This window comes from Mastacembelus armatus, chromosome 13 (genome assembly GCF_900324485.2).
Source record: "Mastacembelus armatus chromosome 13, fMasArm1.2, whole genome shotgun sequence".
Classification (NCBI taxonomy): Eukaryota; Metazoa; Chordata; class Actinopteri; order Synbranchiformes; family Mastacembelidae; genus Mastacembelus; species Mastacembelus armatus.
In genome coordinates, this window is record NC_046645.1 from 4,143,259 (window position 1) to 4,154,358 (window position 11,100).

Sequence of the window (11,100 nt, forward strand, 5' to 3'; positions counted from 1 at the left end):
TAGAGTATCAGAGCCATCAGAGTATCAGAGCCATCAGAGCCATCAGAGTATAGGCCATCAGAGCCATCAGAGCCATCAGAGTATCAGAGCCATCAGAGCCATCAGAGCCATCAGAGTATCAGAGCCATCAGAGCCATCAGAGTATCAGAGCCATCAGAGCCATCAGAGTATCAGAGCCATCAGAGTATCAGAGCCATCAGAGTATCAGAGCCATCAGAGTATCAGAGCCATCAGAGCCATCAGAGCCATCAGAGTATCAGAGCCATCAGAGCCATCAGAGCCATCAGAGTATCAGAGCCATCAGAGTATCAGATTATCAGAGCCATCAGAGTATTAGAGTATCAGAGCCATCAGAGTATCAGAGCCATCAGAGCCATCAGAGTATTAGAGTATCAGAGCCATCAGAGTATTAGAGTATCAGAGCCATCAGAGTATCAGAGCCATCACAGTATCAGAGTATCAGAGTATCAGAGCCATCAGAGTATCAGAGCATTTCCATCAGAGTCAAAGGAAAAGTCTCCAGACCTAATCAAACCCAAACTGAAAAGTCAAACCATCAGCACCTCAGTCTCATGTCCTCATCCAAGCAGAGAACAGCTGGACCCTCTGAGGCAAAGCCAAACATTACAAACACATGGCATTAACACACAGTGGTAAACAAAGCAACAACCGGTGGTGCTGTCACTGTGGCATCACATTAACAGGACTGACTTAAAGAAGTGACAGGGGAATAAAAACACTGTAAAACGCCTTGACGTTGTGTTGACAGACCATTTGGTAATGAACAACAAAGATAAATTAAAAACTGCATTTTAGCTCAACTTTATAAAACAGGGCCATTTTCTGTGACCTGGGAAATCTATACTGGCAAAGAACAAGTCACTTGCATATTATTTGGTCCTGAAATACATTTCCCTCTGTTCTCTACAAGCCTTTCTAGGCAAAGGACTAATTAACACCACACTGCCACAGAGGCAGCAATGTTTTTTGAATCTCTGTGCACTAATTGCTTTGTTGCTGCAGAAATAACCAATAAAAAAATTCTTATTTATATTTGCTTTGCCTACCAGTTAACACTCAGTTAAGCCTCTGCCACATTTATGTCTCGTAAGTTTAACTCTGTTTGCATGTAAAAATGTGTCCACATTTCTGCGTCCCAGATGGATATCTTGCTCTCTCTCTGCCTGTCTCCATCATTGTCTTTCCCTTTCCTCCAGCACGACTGGGTGAATGAGAAATAATTAAAAGGTTTCCAAGCTAATGGGTATTGATAGGCCATCAGTAATGTACTCTCATGCTCTGCAAGACACTTCTGTGCTCCTGTTCAGGGGGTTATTTCCTTCGTTCAGCAATTTCATGTCTCATAAACTACAACTTGATGTAATTTTCTAGTAACGTCATTGGGAACTTGGAGGGAACTGTGGTCTTCTGGCTGTGTAGTAATTAAGCTCTGACTCATCAGGGCTGATTTCTTGTTTGTTGCTGAGTTAACTGAATCTCTGCTCTTTGGCTGAAATACATTGTTAATCAGTTAATAGAAGAATCTGCCACTTCACTTGTGTCCTCAACTCAGCCAAGGACAGTGTGAAACAGTGTAATTGCACAATTCCTCCAGTGTGGAGTTTTTTCTGTGCATGTTCATGGACACCTTGATTTTACAACCTTTCTGATGAGGAAATGAAAGGCAACTGAGAGCCCCCCCCCCCTTTCTCTGAGAAACCCTGAGCCAACAGATTTCCTCACTTTCTGTCCTCACTAAACCAAAGAGAGCTAGTTTATCCCAAACTGAAACTCTCAGATATGTCACTGTATTGTCTGATTGTACCTGACATTTTCAGTTTCACATCTATGAGTCTTTATCACGTGACTGCCTGCTGTGTGTTAGCACTGTTCTGGCTTTACAGAGGTGCTATTTTTTGTGCAGCACTAAGACACAATAAAAACACTCGAGCATAAAGGAACAGCTGCTTTTAGCGGCTCTATAAATGTGGTCCCTGGTGATGTAAAAGGCATTTAAACATTCCTGGCATGATAGTGCATCCACAAATAATTCTGTATTTTGTAGACAATGACATTTTTACAGCTCTCCATGGCAATGCAAATCTCTCTTTAATATATCCATGTAAGTCTTGTACAAGATGGATGATGGCATAAATGTGGCAATAACCCTTGCATCTCTTGTCTCAATTAAAAGCCACCACCACCCTCCAGCTCACTTTGTCCCAGTGTCCAACTGTATTATTTCTTAAATAGCAGTGGACCAGGTATGAGCCAAAAATGCAACACCCATCAAGCATAGAGGATTTAGTGGTTGTTGAAATATATGTCTTAATTTGTATTTGTGGCACAAATAGGTGTATTGGCCAAGATGGATGGCAACTATTATTTATTAAAGGACATTTAACAGCAAATATTGACAAAAGTGCTTTAAAACAACAACAAAAAATGGACTGTGTAGTAATTTTAGAAAATGAGCAGAGTCTGAATTGTAGGTAATAATAATAAAGAAGACTGCTTAAATACTAAAACAGTCATTGTTTTTGTATCAATGACCCTTGCAGTACCTGGTATTCTGAAGTAGTCTCCTGTTCAAGTTCTCACCAGGCCTGTCCCTGCTTGTGTCCCCAGGGTGGACAACATCAGGCATGACCAGGGTCAAGTATGAAGGTTAGATTAGTTTATAGTGCCAAGAAAAAGTATGTGAACCCACTGAAATGATCTGGTTTTCTGCATTTATTTGGCATCAAACGTGTGGACAATCTGCTCTTCACCTAAATCTTAATAGACAAACACAGTCTGCTTAAGCTGAAAACACACAAACAATTTGAATTTCCCATGTTTTTATTGAACACACCCATTAAAGATTCACAGTGCCACATAAATGACTGAAATCAGACTGTAGCTAATAATTTAATGGATGTTTTTCTTATTTTCTCTAATATGAATGAACAGCAGTATTATCAATATTCCAGGCTAATCCTTCTATGTGCAGCTGCTGACAAGGCACGCTGCTTTGGCCCCGCTCCACTTGTAATACCATTGATACTGATCAAGAGCACAGACAAGGTAAGACAGCCTGAATCCAGATCTCACCAGTACTAAATTCACTCTCAGCACATCAAGTCAGTGGTTCCACCTCATTCATTGCTGTCTCTCACTGTCAGCCAGAAGTACAACTGGCTCCTGACATGTAGGCAGCCTATCATCACTTTCCTTTGACTGGCAACGTTCCTAGTAATTAGGCACTAATAATTGCAGTGTGCAGAGCTGAGACTACTCTGCTGGAGACCCCCACTAGGCACGGCAACTGGAGGGCTGCATAGTCGGGAAAATGCATATGTAGATGATAAAGAAGGTGTGTGTGTGTGTGTGTGTGTGATGAAAGGGAACGCATTTGAGTGTTTATCTCTTCCATATTAAGATGGACTCTGTTGAGATTTGACATTATCAGGTCAGATATAAATAGACATTTATTATCAAGGAGTGTTTTTTGTATTTTTCTCAGGGTATTAGATGTTTAGAATTTTAAAGAGCTAGTTATATATTTTGTGAAACGCTAATTTGCTTTTTGCTAAGGGATTATTGAGATAATTACTACTGTTGTATCTGTAAAAACAATGCTACTGCCAGGAGACAGTCAGCTTAGCATAGCATAAATGCTGGAAATGGAAAGCTCCATCTTCTTTAAAAGCATACTAAAATGGGCTTGATTTTTAAATATATTCTTTTAGTGGAATATAATTATTAGATCAAAAGTATAAGAATTGACTATGAAATGTATTACTTTCCACCACTGAGCACCGCATCTCTGACTACAGTTGGTGGTCGAATTGCATCGTGGGTAATGTAGACTCCAGGTTTTGAAAAGGAAGAAGAATGTGTGGGATAGACAATATCTCTATCTGCAGCGTCAACTTTGACATATGTTTGAAAGCATCTGTTTTGAGTCAGGCAGTGTTGTAGGAGTGCAATGTTAAGTTTCCACGCTACACTTTCAAAGTACCTAATGGTTAAAGATAACTCAGTAGTGATACTTGGTTTCTGAAACTGAAACTAAAATACTGACAGTGTTGTGCTATGCTCTACAACAGGACACGCTTGGATCTGTAGCTTCTCGCAGCAGTGAGTTACAGCCATGTTTTCTTCCTCCTCTCACAAACACACAGTATGCATCCCATTAGCAGTATCCTACTTTGTCTTCATCGAGCTGTGCGCTAATAAAAGCTGATTGGCTCTGTGGCTGTCAGTGCCCAGCAGCTAGCACTTATTATAAAAATGTCTCTGCACACTCTGATGAGGAGGAGGAGCAATTTACTACACAGGAACCTGGTCTTCCCTGAGACGGGAAGCGACACAGCAACGGACAGTGACGAGGTGTGTGACAGCAGCTGGGAAACCCTCAGATGAAGGGATTATGAAGAAAGGGAATAAAAAGGCACAAAAAATGAAAAGGAAGAGTGAAACAATGGCTGTAGCTCATAGAGAAGAGGATGCCAGGCAGGTGGTGTTGTCAGGCTTTCCCTGTGTGAGATTTCATTATGCAGCTGTCTGTGGCTCTCCAGTGATGGCTGTGCTTGCAGGATTATATTAAGTTGCCAACCACAGTCATAAAAACAAGGAGAATGTCTCAGGGCTCTTTTGACACAATGTTTGTTTAGAGAGTGTGACGAGATGCAGCCACACATATAAATCAGTGATGACTGGCCACACACACACACATAAGAGATCAAGCATGTAGTAAACAGTACAGAGGATGCAGTAATGGCTAAAGGGCAAAAGGTTACTTGCTTCATGCTGGTTTTATCATGAAATCTCAATATTAGACAAAATTGGACTGCAGTATAAAGGGGTAGTAGTTAAAGAAGCAATGTTACACATGGTCTCAGAAGACACAGCAAAGAATTCAGCCAATGTTTATTAATTATAAGCAATATACATGTTACTTAGGAAGTACAAATTGATTTTAATGATCCTGCCCCAGTCAGTCTGTGTTATTGCAGCAGAAGACGCACAGTTATAACATTACATTCCACTCACATATCTCAGCATCCCCGACCACAACTATAAGAGCTGTACTTGGAATGAGCCAATGTTGAGCACCATGTGGTTGTAGTTTAATCAGATGTGAGAAGGCAAGAGATGTGGTGCTGAGTGATATAATGACCTGAGGCTTACAGAGCAGCCTGATACAAGAGAACTCGTGCTGCCTCTCTTCTGAACTTTCTAGCTTCGTGCTGCCAGTTGGACCCACAGACAAACAAACAGACTGAAAGTTAGCAAGGATTCAGTCTTGTCATATGACTCCAGTCCAACATAGACCTGTTCTGAAATCCCAAACTGCTCGAATTTACTGCATGTGCAGGTGAAAAATGATGTTATAGCCAAGAGATAAAGAATAAACAGCTGAATTCTACCAAAAAAGTCATGATTTTATCATCTCTTAATATGACATAGTGCTCTGACTGTATTAACCTTTCCAATAGTAGATACCTCTTTAGTTTTACATTTGGTCAAAGGGTAGCAATAAGTAACAATACACCATGTTCCACATTTAAGGAAGTTTCAGTTAATACAAAAAACATTTTTTCAGGTCTGACAGACACTGCACACTAATGGTAATGTGCTCTTCTCCTCAATCAAATTCTTTCCCAAACCTCTTTTAGACCATCTCACTTTTTGTTTAGTATCAGCTCTTAACTCTCCTTTTCTCTCAGATTGACCAAGGTCTGTGCAAACACTTTTCTATAAGTCTTCAAGTTTTAAACACCTTTCACAGCTGGGGTATTCTAGTTTTTTTATTTACATACTTGTGTCCCATGTTGTATAACCTATAGCTCAGTATTTGCTCCAACAGCAGTCTCAGACTATCTGACTTCTTTCACTCTATCTCAAAAGCACCATTGATCCAATCACTTGCCTTCTCCCAGGCAGCTCTGATCTTGTTATTCTCCTTATTTTGACCAAAGGAACTTTCCTAAATGGAAGTAAGTTCCTTTTCTTGCTTTTTCATCTCATTCTCTGTCTTACTGCATCCAGTGCTGTTTTATTCTTGTCATAGGTTCTCTACTATTTGATTTCCTACTCTGTATTGTTTTCCTCAGGTCTGGTACCAGAAGGTACCTGGAAGTTTCTTATCCTTCCAGATCATATTCTTCATACAGTATATGTTTATATGTATATGTTATATATTTTCACTTCACTTTTTTTAAAATTGGTAAATGACAAGAGAGTTTATCCTCATTTATGGAATGTTCCTGAGTTTGCAGATGTAGTACTTTTACTAATGTGTTTAACTCTAATTAAATCTTCTCAAATTAAACTCTTGTTACACCAGACTAAGGAGGTGACTATTATCTCATTTTTTCAAGAATATCTATGACCATTTCCAGTTCCAGTGGCAACACTGATAATATGGGGGAAACATCTGTTTGCAAGGATGTCCAATTTAAATGAGCAGACTGTGTACAGATAAATAGTGGAAACACATTGTTTCTTGTTGCAAATCAGAGCGAAATGTATTATCTCTGTGTGTAATTGAAACCATGGACATGCTCCTTTTCATGGTGTTAGTGATACATATCAGGGTTCAGGTCAGCTGCAGGCAGCCATGTGCAATTGCAGCTCAACCTCCTTCTGGAGAGTCTTAAATAACAAAATAAAGATAAATGACTTCCCTCTGCAGAGACAATCATATTGCATGAGTGCTATGTATTTCTGCAGGGTGAATGTATGTGTGTGTTAACTCCTGTGTACTTGATTGTGCATCATATATATGGCGATGCCCCCCTGCAGTGCACTGTGGCTGTGAATTACACTTTACACTTAGCTCCTGTTGTTTAAACAGTGTGTGCTGTGAAATTCTGTAAGCTGTCACTGAGTCTGCACCTGTGGCACCAGCACCAATCTCTATTGCACTCAGTGATTCAAGGAACTGTGAACCCTGATATATATGAAACAGAATCTAAAACTCATTTGTCCCAGCAATGTTTTTGGAATTTACACTAATCTGCTCTGAAGCAAACACTTGAATTAACAAAGACCGGGCTTCAGTCTATTTATTAATTGCTGTGTATTCTGAAAATGATGTGGGGGAACAACAAAACAGTCTCTGCTTACCATATAGTACAGAATTACTAAGTTTGCAAAGTGTATTCATGTAAGTCTTCTTAATAAGGTGTGTCACACCTTCCCCTGCTCAGCATTTCAGTCCATTTTATTTGTCTGTTCTTTAGAATTGCTGATCAATCCTTAAATCCCACTGGAGTTGGCCAAAGCTCTCACAACATACTGTAGAGATGGTGAAAGATCTGCAGCTCTCAGCACTCTTTCATTTGTAACACAGACAGTAAAGACTTTATGAAGTACTTTAGAGTATAAATACGTTCTCATTGAATTACCATCTCTCAGTCTGCCTCCCCAGACTGGTGGGACTTTATGCCTACTATATTTTGTGCCAATGCGACCAAAACACACAATGTGTTAGTCCACTTCTTGATACTTTGTGACTTTACGGTTTTGTGACGTAAAAACTACTACCAGCCTTATCCATTCAAAGTCACTTTGTTTAGTTTAATGTTGCAGTGAGAAAGGAATTACACACTATTTCAGCCACAACAGTACAAAGTCAGCACATTTTCACTTTGGCACCTGTTTAAGTGCACCAGGTTTCAAATGTGTGCCATTTTTTCACATTAGCATACATATAATAGTCAGATAGTGCATGTCAGAAACAATTTATATCTAACAACATAATATTATTTCTATGATAACGCTAGAATTTCAAACAATAGCTTGTAAAAGTTTGGTGATGATAAAGTGATTATCCTGCCTATTTGTATCACTCATGCTTATAAAGTTTCAACTGGCTTTGTGAAGGTATTTATTTATGTTTATCAACTCACAGTAAGAAGGGCACTGAGGTCACTCTCTTTGTTCTTTGTGCCAACCTGCTGGGATGAGGTTCCCTCTTCAGACAGACAGGGATGAAAGGAAAGACTGTCTGTGGTCGGAATGCTCTCTCAGTCTTTTAATAAAGATGAGATTGATTCTGACACAGAGGGCATATGGAAGACTAAACATGGTCAAACACACACCCAGTTTGTTAGATATATATTCCATGTGGGATAACACACTTTCAGAATAAGTCCCATTCTGGTTCTTTTGAGAGCAATAGTGTGCAAACCATAACAAACATGATCACATCACATAATGATAGTTGCCTGGCAAACCATGGAATTTTTAAATGACAGATACCATTGACTTACTGTGTGTATTCCAGGACTTAAAACAGAACAGCAAAATGATTTTAATGCAAAACATATTCAAACTCTACAAAAGGCCTAGTTTACATATATTTACATATATGCGTGCATTTCATATTCAGCACAGAATATAAAAATTGTTTCTATGCAACTCTCTGATGGAGGAGTCTCTTCAAGACAACAAAGCAGAATAAAGGCATTTCGCCAGAAACACTCATGAGTCACAACCCTTATGGAAATACAACAGCTTCAACAACAACACATGTGGAATCGAACATAGAAAACAGGACAAGAAAGACTAAGAAGGCAACTCATAGAAACTGTGAACAACATACTGTGATAAATGGGAAACAATAAGAAATTCAAAATTCAGTCACTATGTATTATGCAAAGTTGACTGCAAATTGGCTGTAGTTATCCAGCAGAAATACAGCCTGCACATGCACTCTGTAATATGTTTACACTCTAAACGCTGTAAAAGCACAAAGAGAGAGATCTTTATGTTTTTAAGTAGTTGCTTGAGTTGATACAGGTCATACAACAAGGAGGGTGATGTACATTAATTCTGAGTGTCAGCTCACATACACGCTGCTAAAGTGTTCTTCATCGCAAAGCTAAATTTCTACCTCCTCTAGTGCTCTGTAGATGACCTTTGACCTCAAATTCCTATGTAAGACAATTGAAGAAAATGAACATTTTGCTTTTGGGTTAAGTGGAATATCCCATACTGCACAGATAACCTCTGACCTTAATAAAAGATCCACTGAATCAAAGTCAACAAAAGTCATTCTCTCCCTACTATATTCTCCTATACGCCATAAAACACAACCATTTGTTCCCCTGACTTCCGCATCATGTCTGTTCATCTTCTCCTGAGGGACAGACAGCTGTTTCCCCACAGTGTTCATCTGCTGTCTCTCCACCACTAGTTGGACGATAATGTTCCTGCTTGTAAATGTTTTACCGTTGTGAACCCTGTGGACAAAATAAGTTGTGTTCTCATTTCTGTGTGATTTGCCTTTATATTGCTGTTGTTACACACTCCAATGTTTGGTTATGCTGTGGGTGTCTACACACTTGAAGCTCCACCTGAATATTAAGGAAAGGATGGGCACCCAGTCATGACTCAGACCTTTTTGTTAAGATGAACTCTTTGCATTAATTTGTCTGCCAGGATGAAGATTCTTACACTGCCCCTACACCGACCATGCACCTGAACACTGAGGCTGGAAATACGTATTTTATCATTCTGTGAAAACTACACTTACACACTTCTTTCAGACCAACACAGGCAAGTGTTATGGGTAAAGAGAGAGAGAGAGAGAGAGAGGAGAGAGAGAGACAGACAGACAGAGAGAGAAGGACAGACAGACACACATACACACAGACAGACAGACAGAGAAGGATAGATAGATAGAAAGACAGAGAGATAGATATGCTGATCTTCTAGTATCTGCATAAAATCACACAGTTAAGATGCCATTGGACGTTAAGCCATTACTCCTTGTGTGCCTGTACCTGTCATCTCTACAGTTAATGCACTGTACTGTTGGTGTCCTCTACACTGTGAAGGACAACATTAGCTCAGCTTTAATTCTATATTGCAGTCTCCACAGATTGTGCTGTGCCTTGCTAACTTCATAAGCTTCCACACCTCAGTACCATCTGCTGCACTTGGCAAAACAAAACAACTTCCTTCCCTCCAACTATCTTAAGCAGAGGGATTTGAGGAGCGTGTTTTGCAGAACAAGAACCCAAAGCCATTTTCAGTGCAAATTTGCTCCATCTTGTCAGGCACATTGACAGTTACCCAGAGACATACCGGTCAGGTCAGGCCAGAAGAGATCTTAGGCTTCATTTGTAATCGGGTTCCTCTTTTCCCATCCATCAAGACTCCACTGGGACTTCACTGGCTCTTCAGTGACAGTCCATAAGGAAGCTGCACAGCCCTCAAGTTGCATTCACATCAAAGCTTAGTAAATATTGGTCCTGTTTGTCTGAAACAATTTCCACTTTCTAGCTTAGGGGCCAGATAGAAGTTACCTTTTAGTTTCTGCATTAAACCTACTTTCTGCTAATTAACTGCTCCATTGGCCAAACACCGTCAATATTACAAACATGAATAGATTTAGGACAAGTAATAATTTACCTTGAGAAACTGATTTTCAAAGGGATGGAAGGGAAAGAACAGATATAACCAGACGAACTGTGACTGGTGCAAAAGCACAAGCCCCTCGACTAGTCCTCTCCCTGAAAAATCACTTTGTCTTTCAGCAAGGAAATTAAAAAGAGAAATCAGTTTCTGTTGTGATAAATTCACCACTCATTTTGGATGTAACACAAAAATGAGCTTATTAAACCTTTACTAGATATACTTGGCCATGTAATAAATGCAAGAGGGATATCACATGCTCTGAAAAACACATTCCATAAAATTAAAACAGAACATGCACCACGGTATGAAACTATAGCGTTACCAGGCATTAAACGAAGCACATTATGACAGACACACTGTTAGTCCCTGGATTTATAAGGTAAGATATAAAGACAGGACATAATTTTACTTTAGAGCTCACACACACACTTTTACACACACTCAGGTGGGAGAACAATGGTACACGCTGTGAAATAATTTCTATTCATGACTTGATGACTGGTGCATGAAATGTCTCCCATCGCTGATATTTGTGAGCGGGTGTTCAACAGGAGAGAGAAGCTCCATTTGGCTGATCATGATGAAAAGGGCTTACACAGCGTATGAATATTTGAAGGAGCTGGGTGGTGGTTTGGGAGACACATTTGCCCGCGGCATTCCTATTGGTTTATTGGTGACGTGATG